This window comes from Schistocerca gregaria, chromosome 4, assembly GCF_023897955.1.
Source record: "Schistocerca gregaria isolate iqSchGreg1 chromosome 4, iqSchGreg1.2, whole genome shotgun sequence".
NCBI lineage: Eukaryota > Metazoa > Arthropoda > Insecta > Orthoptera > Acrididae > Schistocerca > Schistocerca gregaria.
Window position 1 is genome coordinate 694,827,878 of NC_064923.1, and position 23,279 is coordinate 694,851,156.

The 23,279-nt window shown below is 43.5% G+C and overlaps 1 non-coding gene across 1 annotated transcript; it reads right to left on the reverse strand.

The window, feature by feature from the left end:
• Nucleotides 1–22,625: 22,625 nt before the first annotated feature.
• On the reverse strand, nucleotides 22,626–22,700 carry Trnaa-cgc (transfer RNA alanine (anticodon CGC)). Its single transcript has one exon. It is a non-coding gene; the product is annotated as a tRNA-Ala (tRNA).
• Nucleotides 22,701–23,279: the final 579 nt, after the last annotated feature.

Below are 23,279 nucleotides of genomic sequence, written 5' to 3' on the forward strand. Positions count from 1 at the left end.
GCAAAATATGAGTGTACAGTATTTGCAAGATTGTGTCCTGTCGTATCGCATTCCTGTCGCGAGCTGTTGCCGACAGATCGATCGATAATGCTTCCCTGTTCACTAACTGTTTCACTGCCTACACCATTATTTGCAGCCTGCTCCATTTCCCTATGCACTATTACCAAATTACTACTATGAACATTAGTGAATTCATTACATGGTGGCGCTAACACACTGCTTTCGTCTTCACTGTCATTTCTCAGTTTACTTTGTAGCCTAGTATTACGTTTTTCACATTCCATTATTGTCACAATATTTCACACGATAACACAGAAAAGCACAATTTGAAGAGCAAATATAAGAGAACACATTAACATAGCACTGAAAATAATATCTAGTTAATTGCAAGCGAAGCTGCGAAATACTTCATGCAAATATACATGCATGCCACAACTGTTTTACTGTACAACAATGAAAGACTGCAACTGCAAAGGAAATTCTCTCTATGATTACACGCTAGCAATAAACAAAGGCTACACTAACTACACAAACTACAAGAAAAAATCTGAAGATTCCTGTGAGGTATCCTGGCAGGGTCGCCATATGAAACGCCCCTTAGAAAAATTGTACAAGACTGTGCTTAAACCGACACACAATATTTTTAGCGCAACACAATCTGACTTCCAAAAATCCCTACGAAAGAATGGCCCTGACTAACATTAACCTATACGTTTCACAAATCAGTTACCTCACAAAAATCTTCGTTACTCAAGCTACTGCAATACAGCGAGCACCACTACTGCCAGCTAAATAAAAGATTCAAACTACTGAAGGCACTAACTACTGATAGGCATAGTTAGCAAATGAAAGATTTTAATACAGAACAAACAATGTATTTACCTTAATAGTCATAATATATATATGAATTCGTGACACCTATTCTTACAAATATCAAAACTCCGTCCTCTCTCTCCCCACGTCCACCACTGCTGGCTGCTCACCTCCAACTGCGCAACGCTACGCGCTGTTCACATCCAGCTGCCGCTGCCCAACATTACAATGGCGAGTATTACAACAATGCCAACCAGCCACAGACTGCACATGGCACAGCCAGTGATTTTTATACAGAACGCTACGTGGCGGCGGCGTTACCAATAAAAAAACCTAAAGAGCCTACTTACAACCTGACACCCATAGGGAACGACCACATACTAAAGCTCTTCTCCTCTCTCTTCAACGTGCACGACTGCATGGTGTCGTGGTGCGTTCCCGACGACAAGACCTCCTCCACGACGAAACCCCATCCACAATCCATGCCGCATCCGACCATTGTCGTCGACGTCAACTTTTCGTCCCCAACATCACGACCTCCGATGGTGTTCACCACACAACACAGGCGGCGGTGGTGTCTGCCTTTGCTGAACATTATCGACAATTTTATGATGATGAACCGATGGCGACACCCATTCCTGATGATCTCCGTATTTTCCCTGATCGGACCCTCACTGTAGCGGACTCAATGTCCATGATGTCTGCAATCACCGCAGAAGAGGTGGTAGATGCGATCAACAAAGGGGCCAAGAACAAATCACCAGGACCAGATGGTCTCGCAGTGGAGTTTTACCGGGCGTTCGCCACGTTAATGCTTCCTCGCTGGACGGAAATGATTTAGGAACTCTTTACTCCGTCCTTCCCAATTCCACCTGATTTCGTCACTGGCATTCTTCTACCTGTGCCTAAACCGAAGGGAGGGTCTTATGTCTCTGCATATCGCCCCCTTACAGTTCTGAATCCAGACTACAAAATCTATGCACGCCTCTTAGCAGCGCGCAAACGCACCGTCTTACCTACGGTCCTTTCACCTGAGCAGACTGCACGTGGTTGTGGGGCCACCTTAGAAACAGCCCTAGGAGAATGCCGTGACCTCTTTGCACTGGCGTCGGTTTGTCGCCTTCGTGCAGCACTGGTATCCGTCGATTTCACGAGTGCCTTTGATCGCGTTCGACACCCATTCCTCCTCATGTTGACGACACGTATGGGGTTCCCATTACATTTTGTCGATTCCATTCGCCGGTTACTATTTCCCGCGGTCTCGATGGTACAAGTCAATGGGAGGCTTGTAGGACCGATTCGTATACGCCGCTCTGTACGTCAAGGATGCCCTATGTCTACTTTACTATATGCCATTGCACTTGAGCCCCTAATCACTGGCCTTACCTCTCGACTGCAGGGTCTCACTTTGCATGACTACAATGTAGGGCTTATGCGGACGATCTCCTCTTTCTCACCTGCTCCTCCACGGAACTCAATGACGACATCCAATGGATCCACCAGTATTGACGTCTTTCTGGTAGCATTCTTAATGTCCCTAAATCGACTATGATGCACATTGGGCGCGGCCTCCCGGCTATGGTGCCGAACCCACTCCCAGTCAGTACCACCCTTCGTTACTTGGGTATCGAATTTACGAGCTCCACACACCGCACAGTGGCCCTGACATACCGGCGGCTTTTGCAGTCGATTCGGCACCATGTCCGCGGCCAAGTGCACCGTAATTTAAACCAACTCCAACATGTTTTCAATGTCAACATGTATGTAGCCCCTAAACTGGTACACGTCGCCCAGATCCTCCCATTGCCATTACTCCTTGGCCGCCGCATCCAATCAGCCTTAGGATATTTCGTGTCAGCAGGGGCATTTTTCAAAGTCCGCTACAACACTGTAAGGAGGCCTCGGACGCATCAACGTGCGGGCACGATGTTCTGCCCTCTTTGTCCACACCCTGTTGCGGCACTGGCAGGGGACGATTCCGTCCTTAATACGCGGTCTCTTACATATCCTCCGACCAGCTTCTCTCGATCCACCGATCAATGTGGCACCTATTTCTCCATTATTGTACCACGTCGCCAATTGTTTCATTGAACTCAGCTACGTTCCGGCCGGTCTTCCAGTCACCCGTCCTCCCCGTACAAAAGATTATTATCGTTTGTTTATGCTGTCCAACGCTTGCGACCCCATGGTGCTACAGCATCCTGACATTTACTGGCACACGGTTTGGGGGTGTGTGCATGTACCCTTTTTACCGTCGTCTGTGTCTGCACTCTCGTATGTTTTAGTCTATGGAAAATTACCGACTAATAGTAGACTATATCGCAAAGGACTGGCCACCTCCCACTCTGCCCTGACTGTCAGCTCGAAGACACCGACGAAGACACCGTCTTACGTGCCCCCTGAAACAAAACGTATGGCTCTTCATCCAACGAATCGTGGGCTTTTACCTCCGTGCCCTGCCAACGACAGTAACTCCGGATTTCCTGTTGTTGCCCCAGACATTTCACTACCCTCTTGCTAAGCACCACGCACTCATATGGTTTCGAGGACAGGCTTTAGAGTACCTAATTCAAAGTGGTCCGCATACAGTCCTTGACTTCTGGTACAAAGTTGTGACCGCGCATAGCACCCTCATCCGAAAACTTTTGCCGGTTATCTCCGCAGCGTCTTCCTTGACCCCCCTCAAAGTTGGGGTGTACCATGCCTACCTGTCACATGATGCAACTCCCTTACCCACGTTCCCATGCATCGACCCCCCCCCCCCCAAAAAAAAGATGGTAGAGCACTTGCCCGCGAAGGGCAAAGTTCCCGAGTTCGAGTCTCGGTCGGCACACAGTTTTAATCTGCCAGGAAGTTTCATACCAGTGCACACTCCACTGCAGAGTGAAAATCTCATTCTGTATCCACAAGGATATCTGAAACACTCCCCTTCTTTTGGCAATGCCTTAACAAATTGTTCCATCAGCCCAAACTTAATGTGAAGTGGTCGTAGTAACACCCCTTTGGGATCCACAAGGCTTTTCCTCTCAACATTCTTAACCCCTGCCTTTAAGGGTTTTCTCCAGAGCCAAGCTTTTTTATGTAGTGTTGCTTTTTGTCTCTACTGTCCCATTCAGAGAGAAAGCAAGGGAACTTTGTATAGCCACTTTTTTGACGAAGCAGCATTTAAATCACTTTCATAGTGTCCACTTGTGATCTGAATATCAGAGTTTGCTTACAACCAGTTCAAGGTTTTCGTAACATTCTTTTAAGTGAACCAATTGTCCAACTGGTATATAAGCATACATATTGCCATTGTGTAGAAGTACTGCTTTAACGCTTCCTTTTGAAGATTCAATAAAAAGTCTCCACTCATCAGGAGCATACTCTAGTTAGAAACGTGCCATTAGTCCAGGAACATCACAGCGAAACACCAGGTCACCTTCTTGAGAGAAGAATGGTACAAACTCATTTTCCCTCGATCGATACCTCGAAAGGGGTGCACCCGGAGTCAAAATACTTTTATCTTAAAATCTAGATCATAAAACCTCTCCCGATTCTTTAGAAAGGCTATGCCGCTAAGTAAATTGTTCAGTTCAGATTGTGAGAACGGAATGGGAGCGGTTGTGCCAAGATCGTAGCAATCACTGTCTTCTTCACTATCACCCCGCTGGGCCAATGGCTCGTGATCATCTATATTGTCCAAAGAATCTGGAAGAGGGGTGTTGGTACTTCAGGCCCATGAGGAACAGGGCGAATGGCTGATTGAATGTTAGGGTAAGAAATATCCTTTATGTTTTTCAAATTGAAACCTCTTACGTTGTGAGAACAAAAATGGCAGTCATCACTATGATCTATGGGCTCCCTCCAAACCACTGATATTCCAAAATGGAAGGACTGCTTTTATGTTGGAACCATTGCTTCAGCTCTTCAACACACACTGAACCAACTTTGTGTGGGGCCCAAGACGTATCTTGATCGGCTAACATTATATCAAAATAGGCGAAATATACTCTTCCAACAAAATAGGAAATGTTCCTTTGTCGCTTTTTAACGGCATATTTACCAACAAATGTAGCAGAAGCAATCTGGAAAGATCATACATCGTTAGATAGCCATTGTCCATTGTCCGTAAAATAACTTCACAACACAAGAAAACAGTCACTACTTTAAAGCATTAGTAAAAACAACACGTGAACAGCGCAGAGTCAAGAGGTACTGTGAACTGAAGGACAATAGCAAAAGCTCACTGCTTGGTGATGACGGGAGAAGGGACAGACCTGTGTTATCTGCAAGACTCTCAGCCAACCTATCTGTCCCTCCCCTATTCATGCATAGGTCAGGCCTTATCTAATCCCATCTCCCAATTGTAGAAACTGGCACTGCACTCATATGAGAGTTTGTTTCAGTCAACAGCAGTCAGCTCAACTCAGTGTCCACAGAGCTCACAGCTAATCACGGCTCTGCAGCGCCTTCACTAAACTCATGTTTGTGTGTGTAGTTAGCACTCCCATTTCATCCAGATCACCGCTAACATTGTAATTACGGTTCTTAGCAGCGCTATCCCCTGCTCCACCAAGTATAACAACCTGATCCTCTTTGCCGAAGCCCCTGCTTCCCTGTGTCCTGTGCCACCTTGCTAACGCTGGCACTTGGGTTCACAAAACTTGTGACCTAGTACCATTCCCCTAATTTGTCCTGTATTATCTGGCCTACACCCATCCTACCACTGCTACCTAGCAGCAAGACTCTTTTTCTTCCTACACTCTTACGGTACCGACCTTAATTGAGTTTCTTTGTTAGAACTCTGCTGCACTTTATTGACGTACAGCTGGATGAGACTCTACCCGTCCTACTTCAGGTAACAAGTTAAATTTATTCGATACTGTTAGCTTAAATGTAGGTGAAGTTGAGGAGCTGTTCTCCTTGCACCCACTGATCGTTACTTTTACCCAGTTCCCAAGATCTTTTCCCCCCTTCAGCCTTTATAGTTAAATTTCGAGTGATATAATTCATCCTGAAGGGCACAAATATTTGCCTCAAGCTCAGTGATTGTCCTGCATTTTTTACAAGGTTACAGTTGCGTGGGAGAGCTTCACTGCGTTCCCCAATCAGTTCGCCACTGCAGTCACTCCAGTAACACTCCAACCCAAAGTCCAGAAATACCACACCCTCTTAGACTATTCTGCGGTAACATCCACACTTAAGGCCCATCGCAACATAGGTTATGCGCTTAAAAATAGAATTAGATCATTTAACACACTTCTATACGAACCTTCGTTACTTATGAGCAGCAAAAATTAGGGCTAAAGGTGTGTGATACAACGTAAAAAGTTATTTATTTCCCCGTACAACAAGACGTTAATAGTCACAAACTGCAGTATCCCTTAAATTATCTTAATAACAACAGATTGTAACATTATTGTACGTAAACTGCAAGTAAACAACAGAGCGCTGCGAAGGCTTCTGTATCAAGTAAATTAAGATGCACGCTACTTTGGGTAGATACGCTCAGACTAAATTGTTGGAAAGAAAAGTAGAATAGGTTAAGTTGGATTCTCTGAGTTACATGTTGTTGCTTACGGGCGCTCAACGGCGAGGTTATCAGTGGAGTTCCTTGTGCCAAAACGTAAATATCATATTACGACCGTACCTTACGATCTTTTCGCGTTTTCTGAGTTAATACGTAAAGGAAAGTAATATCTTTCATAGTAATTTTAAAACTGATATAATTTTAAAACTGATATATTTAATGAGTAAACTGTAATCAACTAATTGTTTTGCAGTCTAAACAACTTCTCTTTACGAGAACGCAAAAACTCCGATGTCTCACCTGCTGCAGGGCTGCCAACCGTTTTAGGAGGTGACACCTGTTACAGACATGATGTGTGACGATCACATAGGCTCGGTCGTGGTTAAAGCTCTATTTATTGATAGAATAATCAGTTGCAATCAGCCTGTAAAGGAGACTGCTGATCCATCGCTTGTATGACCATCCTAGAATATTTTCCAAGTTGTGGGACCCATAGCAAATTGGATTGGCATGCAGTGTTGGACATAAACAGAGAAGGGCAGCACGAATGGTTACAGGTCTTTTCACCCGCGGGAGACTTCAGTGAGATGTTGAAAGAACTGAAATGATAGCATGCTCAAGACAGACGGAAAGTATCTATAGAAAATTTGTGGACAAAATTTGGAAAACGATCTTTAAACGATGACTCTAACGATGCACTAGAAACCCGTATATACTGCTCCAACAGTGATAATGAACGTAAGATTAGATTAATCTCAAAACACACAGAGGTATTTAAACAATCATTTATCCCAAGCTACATACAGAAATGGAACGGGGGAAAGCTCAAATAGTTCGTACGGTGGGACATACCCTCTGTCATGAACTTCACAGTGGTTCACATAGTATAGTTCTAGATGTAGAGGTGGAGCAGATAGGTGAACTGGCCTGGGTTAGAGTACTGCTGGTGAAAGACAGACAGCGATAGGTTGCCTAGTCCAGAAATCGACAGTCATGATAGTTTCACTAATGAGCACAACCTTTAGGCCTGTGGCACAACGATCTTTAAATTTACTCTGTTAGTGATTCTCGACGGTCGTGCAGATTTCCGTTCAAAAGCAGTTTAGAAGGCATGAACGTATACTAACTCAGCATCACCCGGGACAAGAGATTCAAAGATAGGTATGCATGTTTCCGCCGGAGATGGTAACTGTAAAATAGGTAAATGATCGGAGGTGAAAGCTCCCAGGGCAGTGCTTACATTACCGCATGACCTGGCTGCTCCAGCAGCCGCGAAAGCTGCAAAATATTTGGACGGCCCCGGCGGTAACTACACACTACGACGGCGGCGGGACGGGTCACAAAACGAACTCCTCTTTGCTGCGAACGCGATTTCAATACGGCGTCCGCCGCGTTTTAACGGCGGTTTAACGGTATTAATATTCGCGAGGAGCAAATGGACGTCGCCTGCCCTGGCGGATTGGTGTGCGGGTGCGGCCGTTAAGCTGCGTGTGGCCGACGCCCGCCGGCGCTGTTTGCTTTTGTTTTCGGAGTGGTGGGGGGAGGGCAGGGAGAGGGGGGAGCGAGAGAGTGAGTGCCGCCAGGTTTATGGCGGCGTGCAGTAAAACACGGTCGTAAAGCGAGCATTCTGACTGGCCGGCGCGCTCATTGCTCCTGTCGCTTCCGCCGACGTGCTGTCCGCGTTACGCGGTCCGCGGCGCGGAGGCGCATCTGGGCAAGCCGTGCGGAATATTTAGCCCGCCTGCCGGCCGTATCGCTCTGCAGGTGTAACTGCTTTTTCTGTTACGCCAGCGCCGCAGGGGAAGGACGCAGTTCGCACCGGCGACGGCAGCCTATCGGAACGGCAGTAAATACCACAACAATCGAGGGTGTGGCTTTGCAAGAGGACAACTGGACCGCGTAACTGAAATGCGACGCGTAAAGCTAGCCCACTTTTTCTGTTGTGTTCAGTAGTCTCCGTTATTCGTTAAACAAGTAAAGAAATTATTCCCGCAACAGGTATATTGTTCACGTAAAGTTACATAAAGGAACGCAGAGAGTGAGCTGAATTTTGTTTAGCGCATAGCTATCTGTATTACTAACCGGCTAATCCGGTGCACGAATACGAGTACCAGTAGCCAGCTGCGTGGATAATAGCATCTAGAGGTTGGGAATATTTGATTTTCCATATTTCTCCGTCATTAATGACAGAATTTGAAAAAAAATTAAAGGTAGCACTGAAATTTGATTTTGCAGGACAGAGTGGATCAAGTTGTGGAAAGGGGCCGAGAGCAGTTACTAATGGTTACACAAGAATACAGAACCTTATTCCCTGAAAACACAAAGCACAGTTTTCTCTTTAAAGCAGCAAGGATCAATTCACGGCTGAGGGACGAGGTGACTTCTCAATAATAATGTTTAAATAATTCCTTTTAAAACATAAGGATTTAGAGAAACGGTTGAAGGCTTACTTAAGTAAAATTAATATAACATTACGTAATTCCTTTTAAAGCAGAAGAATTTTGACAAACGGCTGAAGGCCTTACTTAAATAAAATTAAAATATATTCCCGGCTAAAGGCCCAAATAATATTTCATATCAGCAAAGGAAGTCCTTGAAAGGCAAGAATTTACAAATCTTGACTAAAAGCCATATTAAGGAATACTGAAATTAATCACTCGGCTGAAAGTGCAATAATATTTCAACATAATAAAAGGGAACCTTTAAAGACAAGCTTTTACACAGTAGGCCCGCCGGAGCGGCCGTGCGGTTCTAGGTGCTACAGTCTGGATCCGAGCTACCACCACAGTCGCAGGTTTGAATCCTGCCTCGGTCATGGATGTGTGTGATGTTCTTAGGTTAGTTACGTTTCATTAGTTCTAAGTTCTAGGCGACTGATGACCTCAGAAGTTAAGTCCAATAGTACTCAGAGCCATTTTTTTACATAGTAAAACAGAAAACCATCTGAAGAAAATTTGAAATACCGCGACGGCTGAATGCTTAACAAATATTCAAAATAATTAAAGACAAACCTTAAGCTAAACATTTACACACTACAGATGAAGGCATTTTTAGGATTTAAAAATAGTTGAAGAGAAATCTTACACACGGGAATTTACACATTACGTACTGAAAGCAACAGATCTGAAACCAAACGCGGTTGTGCGCCTAAATACAGAGGAAACAAAAATTTAAAATAAAACACTGCTGGAGGCCTAATCTTAAAATACCTCACATAAGGACATAGAACAGTCAAAATTAATACACGGCTGAAGTCCTGGCACAGTACTTGTGACAAAAGAAAATCGCAATCACAAACAGCAGAACAGTGGTGCTCAGAAGTGTTCCAAGGGTTGGCCTGGGGGGAAACTCTAACAACAGTCTATGTGAGACCGGTAGCCAAGCGTAACACTAAATAATCGGGTGGCAACACGAGTTTGGGACGGCTGAAGAACCAACCAACAACCTAATCAATTCTCTTCCACCTGGCCAATGGCACGACAACCAAAAATTTAAGCGAGGATGAGGGTCACAGCAGGACCATGTCTTAATAATTGGCGTCTAAACTCAGTCATGGCACAATAACCACTCAAAGAAAAAGGGAGAACAACACCCAGCTGTCGAACTACACCCTGTGCCGGACAGCATCAACATGGCGAGGAAAACTCGCCAACGCTAACGACCAGGGCAAGTAATCGGAACATTAACGGCCACAAGGCAGAAGATACCGCTGATCCACTTCACAAATAAATTATAATAATTTCAAAAGTTAAATGTCATACAGAATGACAGGTTGCGGGAACAGCCCAGGAAGCAACAACCAGCAGTCAATGAATAGATGTCACAGGAGTTGAGATTTCATAGCAGGCTCACTTATTGCTCAACTCCAGTATGCAGCTTTGGTGAGTGACGAACCTTACAGCTCTCACAGCTGGTGCCACACAACTCCAACCGCACGAGCATGCTGCCAGCAGCCCCGGCCTGACATCACGCCGTAGAGGCTTCCTCGCTGCTCTATCGCAACTGACCAACTGGCTACTGCAGTACGGAGACAGCATTCATCTGCTCAGTTGAAATCACAGACGCTACACACAGTTCCACGCACACACTTGCACCAAGCACCCCAACAATCCTAAAACCGATCACCGTGGAACAACAAGGAGAAATGACGAGTCACACACAAACAGAGTTTTTGTAAGTGGTCAGCGACCAAATACACCTCGTCCGATGGGACGACCTACCAAAAGACGAACCAAGGTTGTTCCCACTCACGTTATGTGTGTCAGCAATATATGAAATCAATATGAAAAAAATATGTTACTACGAAAAGAGCCCCGAAATACCTTTTATTGATGCTGTGCTGTGACTTTCTTTGGATCATTAATTTTCAACAGACAAAATATATTATGTTCTTATTATTCTGGATCTGGCTTTCTATTAAAGGAACATTTTTCCGTTACTGTAACTCGCCACAAAGTTCAACATATCTTCCTTACTTTATAGTTATTGAAAGGGTTAGTGAAAATTACTTCGTTATCAATGCTGATGTTACAGTACGCAATGACTCTTCAACATCAAAATTTTGAAGTGGATTTTCGTTAACAGTAAAACACCAGTAGGTACCACGACTAACACGAGAACATGAGACTATTATCGGAGAAAAAGATGTTTTTACTATAAGGTTTGCCAGACCAAATCCTCGCACAGCTAGATTTCTTTTATGTTATGAAAGTAAATTATCTTTTTGCACTGTTAGTAATATATTATCAGCAGCCCGCATCAACCTGTAAAACACATTATAAAATCTGCTGCTCTGCTCTGCAATTCCGAAAGCTGAAAGAAATAATTTTACTTAAATATTACCTGCCCGCTTCTTTGCGGTATAATAGATTTCATGTAACGCAGTTTGAATGCGCCGCGGCTCTGCACCACGAATAATATTTAAATAACTGAAAATGTCTTAAAGGGATGGGATAAAATACCAGGCAAGCTTATTACAAATCATAATGCAAGGTTTCACTGAGTAACTCTATTCAAAACATTTAAACAAATCAATTAATTACACACCTTTCCAAGGCTATGTCTAATGGCGTCCCTCTCACAATCTTGTCAAAAGAATGCTACGCAAGTGTACAATATAACGTCACAGGCTCTTGCTACTCACGTAACTACAAGAAGACGACAGAGAAATTAATGTTCTTTTTTCACTATTTATACTAGTCACCTATTCTCTTCTTTGTTTCATATTTAATAAGTATCGTCTGTGCCGGTTTCAGTACTCGCCGACACGGATATTATCTAAATAAAAAAAGTACATAATTCTATACAAGAACAAAACATGACACACAATGTTTTTTTGTTTATTACATAATACGTCTTTTGCTAAGAGACGTTACAATGCCCCCTGGCAGCAACTGACTAACGTTAAGAATGTTCGACAATATGCTGCCACTAACATTCGTTTTGTCATTGTTTGTCACTTTATTTGGAATATTCACTATTCACTTGTTTGCTCTTTTGCACTATAGTTTTAAGTACACTCTTTCGGACTTTCTCACACTTTGCGAGGTGACCGTAAACCTAGTCCCACGTTCATTACAGTTTTCTGGCTCCTCCATTCGGGTTATGTGCGGTCAGAAAACCTGAGAAAACTGCGCCGGAGCCATGGTCATCTCGCCTGGTTTATTGTAAAACGGGTCTAGCAGTTCAGGCGCTCAGTCCGGAACCGCGGGACTGCTACGGTCGCAGGTTCGAATCCTGCCTCGGGCATGGATGTGTGTGATGTCCTTAGGTTAGTTAGGTTTAAGTAGTTCTAAGTTCTAGGGGACTGATGACCACAGATGATAAGTCCCATAGTGCTCAGAGCCATTTTTTTTGCCGTAAAACGCAGTCTGTTTGTTCATCAAAAAAAGGTTGGCATTTGTCAAATGTTCACAGATAACGAAGGTTGTTTATGATAAAATGTTAAACTTTTAGTCCCCTTGTTGAAAATGTACATTCTACACTCTTTCACATTCGTGGTAATATTTGTGTTCTGTGTCACACTGAAAGTCAATCATTAAATAGTTTTACAGTGGTGTGATGAATTGTCTCTACACTTACTCACGACAAATGTTCTACCATGGTATGGCATTAGTGTCAGTTTGCTTCACTAATATGACGAAAACATATAACATATGTCATCGAACAAATGAATATTTTGTGTTTATACACAGTAAACTAAAAAAAATGTTTGTCACGTAATTTTGTGTCCAATAAATCATTTTTATATCGGTACATTAACAGCGTAGCTGGTAATGTTCGGTTGAATGTCGACAATGTCGCACGGAGCGGGCGGCGCGAAGCAATTGTTGCGTGGCGTCGTCTGGAACGCGGCGTGCCAACAACCGCTGGGGTCGACGACATGCTCGCCGTTAACAGCGACGGCGTGTTGGGGTGGCGCCCACGCAGTCGCGAACAGCGCCCAACCATTCAACAATGTCGGTGTGTTGCAGTTGTCTCCCGCGGCACGGCACCCGTCTCTGCTTCTCCGCATGGCTCCCCGTCACAACGCATGAAACAAATATTCCACAAAGGTGTACTGTCTTTAAGGATATAGGTTATTAGCTGCGGAAGAAAATGCAACTTGGTTAAAAGCGTTTATTGTTCAGTAAGCCGTCGTTTCGCTTGTATGCACGGGATGTTTTGGCGTGATAACGGGTTTCTTGTGGCTTCACAAGTGAATCGCATTGTGACACTGGTATTTAGGGTTCGTCACACGCACGTTGTACTACACAGTTTCAATTGTTCTCACGGTCGATACGCTGCCAGAGCGTCTCTCAACATGCGAAAATGTTTCGGTTCACACGCACTAAATGTTTCCGTCGAGCGATGTTTGTTTGAACCGACTCCGAACGGATCACTAACTACCGTTTTTACACACAGTAAATTTATTGTTCGTTGAGCACTGCACTATGACAGTTAGTCACTCAACACTTGACTTATTCCGACGTATATATTGGTGCAGATACAACAGTCATTTTCTGTCCCTGCTACACACAATATTCCGTCCTTTCCTAGATTTTTTATGCACACAGTTTATTTGTAATGCATATCAACTGTTCTTAGCATAATCACTCTCATCTACATTGAGTCCATTTTGTTTACCACGTCAATACACACTTTTAGTATTGTTATTAGGCATATATGGCTTTTTTTGTAATTATTTAAAGGTGTGTGATTTTTGGTACATAGTTTTCTTTTCCTTTTTCGGTGTAGCTTGCCAGGTTTCACCCATCTAGCAAATAGATTTTACCATGTGCATAACAGCTGGATTTTGGCATATTGCTCAATAAATACTTCATTTAGTTCTAGCATTTTCTTTTTTTTTTTTAATAATCTGTCCTACAGGACTATAGTGTAGTTTCCTCGTTGATTGACTTGATTCGCGTACCGCGTAATTAATACTCAAAGACGTGTGCCAAGTATAGAGCCTTTAATTGAAGCATCGGTACATACCAAGCGTAGGTTACACGGAACAGGTTTCTCATTGATTGAATTCTGCTTCACTGTCGTTCTCAGATCACTATTGGCGGTAACGTTACATCACATAATTGTTTTGTACTACAAAGTTTTTTTTTTCTGTAGAGACGCGCTCTCAGAGTTCCGTAATTCTAACACAATTACACCTGTTACATTACTAGATGAAATCTCATCATTAATTGTACTTACTACAAATGAAAAATGATACAAGAAATTATTCATCACTTTGTCAACAAAAAGATTGTTCATTGCTTGATGAGCATATATTATTTTAATGACACTAATTGTCTGTAAACAAAATCTTCCATTTGAATGCTATTGCCCAGTTTGTTGATTCTACTTTCATGCTATGCTTACTTATTTATGTCTTGCTTTCTCAAAATTTTAAATACACACAAATTCTTTCTTAAAGCTAACATATTTATACTCTAAAACACAACTGAAATCTTCTTACTGCTACTATTTACATCTGACAGGTCATTGAATAAATAATTTTACTATTCCATTCTAAAATCTTTCGAATCTCTTTAGCCACTACTTCCCTGCTTGACCAAGGGATGGAGTAAGATGCGCGACAGTATGTTTTGTGGGGCATCACCTCTATGTGATAGTGGTACCCGTTGATTATTCCTGGTCGGTCGGTAAATACCATGGTATATCCCGATAGCAGCTGCGTCAACTGTTGCTTTTGTATGTTGCTTAAACCTTCAGAATCCTGTACTTTGGTTAGAAATGCATCACAATTTGTTTCAAAATTTCTATCTTCCACACTAGTATAATAGAGATATGCCACATGTGAATAATCATTGATCTGTAGTACCCAGGGGTTCCTACATTTGATATTAATTAGCTTGCAACATGGCACAGGTACCTCCTTCGATTTCATCATAGACAACTCAATCCTTCTACCTTTATTAACTATGCTTAGTTTTCCCTAGGAGAGGTCGATCACTGCGTCCCTCACACGGAGAAAATCTACTCCCAGAATGCGGGCCACCTTTAACCCTTCAACAATGAGGAACGAGCTCACTATGGCTTCGCCCTCCTTACAAATCCCCACCTGCACCTGTTACTTAACTAATTGGCTCTGTGCACATATAGCTCCAGACACTTTGCACTTATTAACCGGGAAAGTCGGTATGCTACGTCCCTTCCCCAGCGCTTTAAACAATTCTGTACTGATTACACTCACTGAGGCACCTGTATCGATGATTATAATCACTGCAACATCATTGATGTTTCGCTTCTATTATGCCTTGCACATTTTCGTTGGTATCTTTCTTACATTCATGCGGTTCGGACAGTAGATCTTTATCCATACTGATACCGTCGTTGTATCGCAGCATATGGTATTCCAGCCCGCATCTCGTGGTCGTGCGGTAGCGCTCTCGCTTCCCGTGCACCGGTTCCCGGGTTCGATTCCCGGCGGGCTCAGGGATTTTCTCTGCCTTGTGATGGCTGGGTGTTGTGTGTTGTCCTTAGGTTAGTTAGGTTTAAGTAGATCTTTGATCTACGGGACTGATGACCATAAATGAGAAGTCCCATAGTGCTCAGAGCCATTTGATATGGTATTCCAGGTATATTATTGTCATTCGTGTTGCTCTCACTCCACCTCTCGGCCAGTGATGGAGAGCATATCGTGGGCGATTCTAGTTTGTTGAATGGCTTGCTTGCAAGGTACTTTGACGGCTCTTGTCGGCGACCTCTACTATGTGTACGTTTTGATTTGTAGGCCTTCACGACTGCGCAATAGGCGCGTTTTGCAGTGGTGGTCTGTTGTTACCGTACCGGCCATTACCTTCCCGTTCTGGGCTTGGTCGCTGATTCTCATTCCAATTACGATTACTGTCGCTGTAATTGCTATGCCAATGACCTCGTGCATTTTTCCAGCGGTTGGTCCCTGGCAGTCCGGAATCCTACCGGTCGTCAAATCAACGCTTTTTATTATGGGACGGCTGCCCATACCCGTTCTAACTTCTACCATTATTACCGTTTTGCGAGTGCTCCTGCCGCTTGTTACCGCCCCCACCATCTCCATGGTTGTGGTTTTCTGCACTATTATTTCTGTCATGTTTACATCCTCATCCATTGTTGAGTAAGTGATCACACGCTGCTTTTGCGTCTTCCTGGATTAAGTCTATTGAATCTAGAACAGACAGGAAGTGTTCCATGTCGTTCTCTGGTACATGTATTAGTTTCTCTTTGATATGAATGGGTAAATGTGATTTTAGGAGCCTTATTATGTCTCTTGGTGAGATACTTCTCGAAATACCGTCTCAGATTCCGACGGGGTGAGTACGGTTCGGGATTGTATACTTCTTTTCTTAGCCGCTCTTGTATACAAGGCGACCAGTATTTCGACTTTCGAAATGTTCATACGTCATGCAGCTGTCTGCTACTTCTGTTGCCCACAACGCTGCATCACCCTGAGTGTATGACATTACGTATTGAATTTTCTGTGCTTCGTTCCACACACTAGGCAAGATATTTTTAAAGCTCTTTATGAATACTACTGGGTGTGCTGACTTCCGTTCAGTAGTAAACGTTTGAAACTGCCTATTTTTGATCAAACTTTCTTCAACCAATATTTTTGGACTATACTGTTTTGCTCCTGGGACATAGGCTATGTACTCCGAACCGAAGCTACAGCTCTTCGCATTATCGCCTAAAGATTTCCCATTGTTGCGTCGCGTATAGGTTTGTGCGTTGCTAAAAACATTGGCTGTTGGCGACATAGTTTCATGTTCAAGATGTTTGCTGCTCTGTGCTAAACCCGTTTCCAATTCGGATATCCGTTTGGTAAGATTCACTTGCCACTGCGGAATATCCTCATTGAGTATTTGTTTGATGGTTTTCACGTCGTTCTGTAATTGACTATTTACTGCGGTACTGAACGATTCGGAATATCTATCTGCCAAGGCAGCTTGTACCTTAGAATTAATATTTTTGTCGATCTCGCTCTCCTTCGCTTCTAACCATTAGTTGAATTCGGTTTCAATTTTAGTCGCTCGTTCGTTCCACTTCTGCTCTACAAGCTGTGTGGAATCTATTTCTAGCTTTTCTAATCGGTTGGCCAAGACACCTATGTCGTCTACAATGTTAGTGTTTGCTACTTGCAGATTGTTGACCTGTACAGTCAACTCCTGCACGGCCTTAGGTATTGACTCATAATCCTGTTTCATACAGGCAGTCTCTTTTTTCATAATTTATAACGATTGCACAAGTTGCTGATCCCGCTCAGCTTGCTGGCGATCCCCCTCGGCCTGCTGGGCAAGAAACTTTTCCTCTAGCTGGCGATGTCGCTCAGCCTGCTCTGCAAGGAAATTTTCTGTTAACTGGCGATCTCGCTCAGTTTGCTGTGCGAGAAAGATCTCAATTCTTTCGTTCGTCCTTTTCAGCATGTTGTTGCGCAAATTTTGACTGGTAATCCAGCACGCGCTCTAATATCGCCTGAAGTGGATACCCACCAGGCAGATTACCACTCTCTGGTTCCTGTTTTTCTGGGGGTGGAGCAATTTTTTTATCTACATCTCCTTGACCACTGGTGGGGGATGGCAACACTTCCTGTGCTCCTGCCCCCACATTTTCGCATGGTATATCCTCAAAGAGAGTACTTGTACTGCTTAATGCACCCGTCTCTAAATTCCCTGCACTAATTAATGGCTGTTCCTCAGTATCCATATTGCTCGGACGTTGACTACGCAATTTAACCATATTCATAAATTACCTACTCGCACACAAGATCCGACAGTTTTGCCACTTGCACACAAAATATGGTAATTTATCTACAATACACGGCACACTAAAAATTATTATCTACACTCAACTTTGCCCTGTCATAAATACTAACGTCAAACTACACACACCACTAGCGATATGAGATCACTTCACTGGAGTTAAGCTTCTACAAACAGGACAACTACACTGTAGTCTTACCTTTAGTTTGTCTGATTTCGGGGTTCGGCTGCCTCGGGATTATGTAGTCGTTACAGTTTCTCAGTACTATCAGGATCTTTTCCTCGCTTGCAGTGGTGCGTTTTTTCATGAAAGAATGTCTGTATATTCATTAATACATGGCATTAATCATGAGACACATACATACACTTATCACTAAATACATACATGTATATAACAATAGACAATGAAAGAAAACACATAAAACAGTTATTATTTTCGAGGCCACTGCAAATTCTGCCCCACGCTTTAGGGCGACAGTTTCGCTGGCTCTTTTATTATTTGTTTTGTTTTATTATTACTCGCGTAACAAGTAATATATGAAATAAACTATGTTACTATGAAAATAGCCCTGAAATACCTTTTAGTGATGCTGTGCTGTGACTTTCTTTGGATCATTAATTTTCAACAGACAAAATATATTATGTTCTTATTATTCTGGATCTGGCTTTCTATTAAAGGAACATTTTTCCGTTACTGCAACTCGGCACAAAGTTCAACATATCTTCCTTACTTTATACTTATGGAAAGGGTTAGCGAAAATTACTTCGTTATCAATACTGATGTTACAGTACGCAATGATTGTTCAACATCAAAAATTTGCAGTGGATTTTCGTTAACAGTAAAACACCAGTAGATACCACGACTAACACGAGAACATGAGACTATTATCGGAGAAAAAGATGTCTTTACTATAAGGTTTTTCCAGACCGGAACTACGCACAGCAAGATGTCTTTTATGTTATGAAGGTAAACTATCTTTTTGCACTGTTAGTAATATATTATCAGCAGCCCGCGTCAACCTGTAAAACACATCATAAAATCTGCTGCTCTGCTCTGCAATTCCGAAAGCTGAAAGCAATAATTTTACTTCAATATTACCTGCTCGCTTCTTTGCGGTATGATAGATTTCATTTAATGAATTTTGAATGCGCCGCGTCAGCGGCTCGTTCGTTCGTAGCGCAGCTCTGCACCACGAATAATATTTAAATAACTGAAAATGTCTTAAAGGGATGGGATTAAATACCAGGCAAGCTTATTACAAATCATAATGCAAGGGTTCACTAAGTAACTCTATTCAAAACATTTAAACAAATCAATTAATTACACACCTTTCCAAGGCTATGTCTAATGGCGTCCCTCTCACAATCTTGTCAAAAGAATGCTACGCAAGCGTACAATATAACGTCACAGGCTCTTGCTACTCACGTAACTACAAGAAGACGACAGAGAATTTAATGTTCTTTTTTCACTATTTATACTAGTCACTTATTCTCATCTTTGTTTGATATTTAATAAGTATCGTCTGTGGCGGTTCCAGTACTCGCCGACACAGATACTATCTAAATAAAAAAAAGTACATAATTCTATACAAGAACAAAACATGACACACAATGTTTTCTCTTTATTACATAGTATGTCTTCTGCTAAGAGACGTTACAGTGTGTCGCCAGCGGTCGGCGAGTACTAGCTGTTCGGACCTCACTGGCGCTACTTCAGGCTGAACTCCCGCCAAACGAGAACCCGGAATTACTAACGGTCGCTGCGGCTACTCCCAGGCGGGCAAGCCACCAATTTAGTGACGTCAGTAAATCGAATAAGAAAGAGGCAACATAACCATAAAAACAAGGTGACGAGCAATAAACGGCATGACCGCGAGCCTCTCACGGCTGAAGCCCAATTTACTTCTCAAGATGAGGCTCCACCTCTCAGCTGATATACGGCTAAGTATCGGCAGTATAAATGTTTACCTTATTCTCCTGTTTCCCATGTAGTACAGTTACTGAAATTCGTGTGTGTTTTTCTGTTTAAAACCTATAATTTCCCGTTTCTGTAAGTGTAGATTCATTCACTATGTAGCGCAGTAGGGTTCACTGAACCGCCAGTTACATAGCTCATTAACACATCAGCGGCCATTGAGGACACATAAGGAGAGTAGCTTGTTGCATATCTAGGACACTGTCAGCTATTATAGTTTACTTCTTCAGTTAGTCTTGCTGCGATGGTTAGGATATGTGTATGCCATGCGCGAATGTAGAAGGAGCTGGCCAGCAGTTCCGGAGCAGCAGAATGTGCTTTTGACTGCGATCAACCACCAGCAGGCTGATACCCCAGGGTGTAGCAAAGGCGAATAATCTGGCACGTCATATGGGGTGCCTCAGGCGTCGCTTGTTTTGCCCACCGGCTCTGCTTCCGAGGCACCCCCTAGTGCACCCGATGAGGTGGATCGGTCCTCAGAGCAGGATGAGCGTAAGATGGTAACGCGTTTGCGTTGCTCGAGAAGAAGGATCAATGTGGAGACTGGTCGCCAGGCCTCGCCCATTCACACCGTGAGTCGACGGGTAGCCTTTCCTTCAGCAGGGTCCAAACAGGCACATTGGGTGAGGGACTTACTAGTTATCTGGAGCTCCAACGTTAGGCGCGTTATGGAGCCCTTTAGGCAGATACCGTTCATGGCTGGAAAGAAGGCCAATGTACATTCGACATGTGTGCCGAGGGGCCCCGTCCGAGGGGTGAAGGCGACGGCCTCTCCTACGGTTATCGAGCGTGCAGGGTGCCGTCGTCTGCACGTTACTGCTCACGTCGCTACCGACACGCCTATCGCATGGGTTCTGAAGCCATCCTCAGTTCATGCACACGGTTGGCGGAGGTGGTGAAGATTGCTCGCAGTGATCGTTTGATTCCTAACAGAACTCGCGATTTGCAGCATTGCTCCCACAGTTGATCGAAGTCCTTTAGTTTGAAATAGGAGGTCTCAACCAAAGCCTTCTTCTTGGCTGCAGATTTCTAGATCTGCGTTGTCGTATGGGGATTTGTAGGACTCCCTTTGATAACTCAGGGGTACACTACACAAAGGTAGCAGATACTCGGCTAGAAGAGAACTTGTGCAGTACACAAGGGATTTTTTTTAGGCTAGACGGTAGTTGAGGTGCTCTGACGAACACTCGCCAGTCGATACGCAGAATGGGAAGTCAGACAGCGTTCAGAATAAAGAAGTCAAAATTTTATACGTTAACATTTGAAAGAAAAACAGCCCTCGGTCACTATATTTAATCGAATTAACAGGGTTTCAGCACTACTAGGAGTGTCTTCCTCAGAATTTAAATCAAATCTTTGATTTAAATTCTGGGGAAGACACTCCTAGCAATGTTGAAACCCGGTTAATTCGTTTAAATAGATTTGATTTAAATTCAGAGGAAGACACACATCCGGGTTAATTCGTTTAAATACAGTGAACGAGGGCTGTTTTTCTTTCAGTTGTAACGTGCAGACATGTACAAAATTTTGTTATACCTTACCCATCAAAGTGTCCGCTGTAAAATTCCCGTATTTAATACTCTCCATGAATGTTCTCACGCTCAAATTATTCTTGCGACCGAGAGCTGGCTGAAACCCGAGGTGGAAGGCTCTGAGATATTTGGCGATCATACAACGTATATCGGAAAGACAGCTTAGAGGCCTTATGAGGGGGAGTGTTCAATGTAGTCCCTATTGAGATCGGAGTTCAGTGTAATAGTGAAGTTATTTGGTCGCGTATGACAGGTGCCGGTGAAACTAAATTGTTTGTTGAATGTTTTCACCGGTCACCCGATTCCGCTGTGACAGTTCTAAGTCATTCCAAGAACGTCTACTGTCAGTAGCGCCTAAATACCGCAATTTTGCAATACTAGATGGAGGCGACTTTGACCTATCGAGTAGAGTCTGGGACGTCTATGGATTCATTGTGGGGTACACAGGCAGGCTATCATGCGAAATACTTTTGAACACATCTTCTGAAAATTGTCTTGAGCAGCTAGTTCAGCTAGTCCACTCGCAATGGAAATGGCTCAGTATTTGTAGCTACAAATACATCGGATCTTATCGACGATGACAGCATAGAAGTGGAGCTTACCGATCATGATATCATTGTAGCAATTATGATTACGAAAGCAAATAAATCAGCCAAGAAGGCTTGGAGAGAGTTTTTGCTAGACGGAGCAGATCAGCTGTTCTTAGCATCTCACTTAGACAGGGATATGACACCACTTACTTCTAGTGACATGGATGTAGATGAGTCATGGGTGAAGTCTAAGCAGATTGTAAATTGTAATCTCGAGCGTTATGTGCCCGGTAAGTGGACAAAAGATGGAAAGAATCCGGCATAGTTAAATAACGAAATTCTGAAGACGCTGACGAAGTAGAAGCTGTGGCACTCTCGGTACAAAACAGGACGCTCAAGTGACTCCAAGCGAAGTTTAATAGAGAGTCGAGCGTCTGTGAAAACATCTATGCGCGAAGCATACACAACTGCCACCATCATACCTTAGCAAAAGATCTGGCAGAGAACGCGAGAAAATTCTGGCCCTACGTAAAATCACACTAAGGCTTCCATTCAGTCCTTGTTGACTAGTCTGTTGTGGCACTGAAGACAGCAAAATTAAAGCCGAAGTTTTAAATACCACTTCCAAGAAACGGTTCACACAGGAGCGTCATGCGAGCATACCGTCATTTTACCATCGGACAGACTCACGCACGGACCACATAGTAATAAGCTTCCCTGACGTTGGGAAACAACAGAATGATACGAAACCAAATAAATCAGTTCAGGATGGAACTGTAATTCGGTTTTACAAAGTGTGCTTTACAGCAACGACCCCTTACCTAGCCTGCATTTATCGTGAATCTCTCGCCCACCAACAAGTTCCCAGAGACTGGAAAAAAAAAGCAGAGGCGACTCCAATATATAAGAAGGAGGAAAGAACAAATCTGCAAAATTACAGACCAATATCCTTAACTTCGAGAATGAGATTTTCATTCTGCAGCGGAGTGTGCGCTGACATGAAACTTCCTGGCAGATTATAACTGTGTGCCGGACCGAGACTCGAACTCGGGACCTTTGCCTTGCGCGGGCAAGTGCTCTACCAACTGAGCTACCCAAGCATGAGTCACGCCCCGTCCTCACAGTTTCACTTCTGCCAGTACCTCCTTTCTTTCAGGAGTGCTAGTTCTGCAAGGTTCGCAGGAGAGCTTCTGTAAAGATTGGAAGGTAGGAGTCAAGGTACTTGCAGAAGTGTAGCTGTGAGGACGGGGCGTGAGTCGTGCTTGGGTAGCTCATTTGGTAGAGCACTTGCCCGCGAAAGGCAAAGGTCTCGAGTTCGAGTCTCGGTCCGGCACACAGTTTTAATCTCCCAGGAAGTTTAATCCTTAACTTCCGTTTGTTATCGAATCCTGGAACACATTCTCAGTTAGAATATTTTAAACTTCCTTGAGACTGAGAATCTTAAGCCCACGAATCAGGGTGATTTTAGAAAGAAGCGCTCGTGTCGAACTCAGCTTGCCCTTTTCTCACATTATATACTGTGTACTACGGGTTAAGGGTAACAGGCAGATTCCATACTTCAATATTTCCGGAAAGCATTTGACACGGTGCTCCAGTCGTAAGCAGTGTCCCAGGAAAATATGATTGGACTGTTGTTGTTCTCTACATGCATAAATGATGTAGTGGACAGGATGGGTTGTA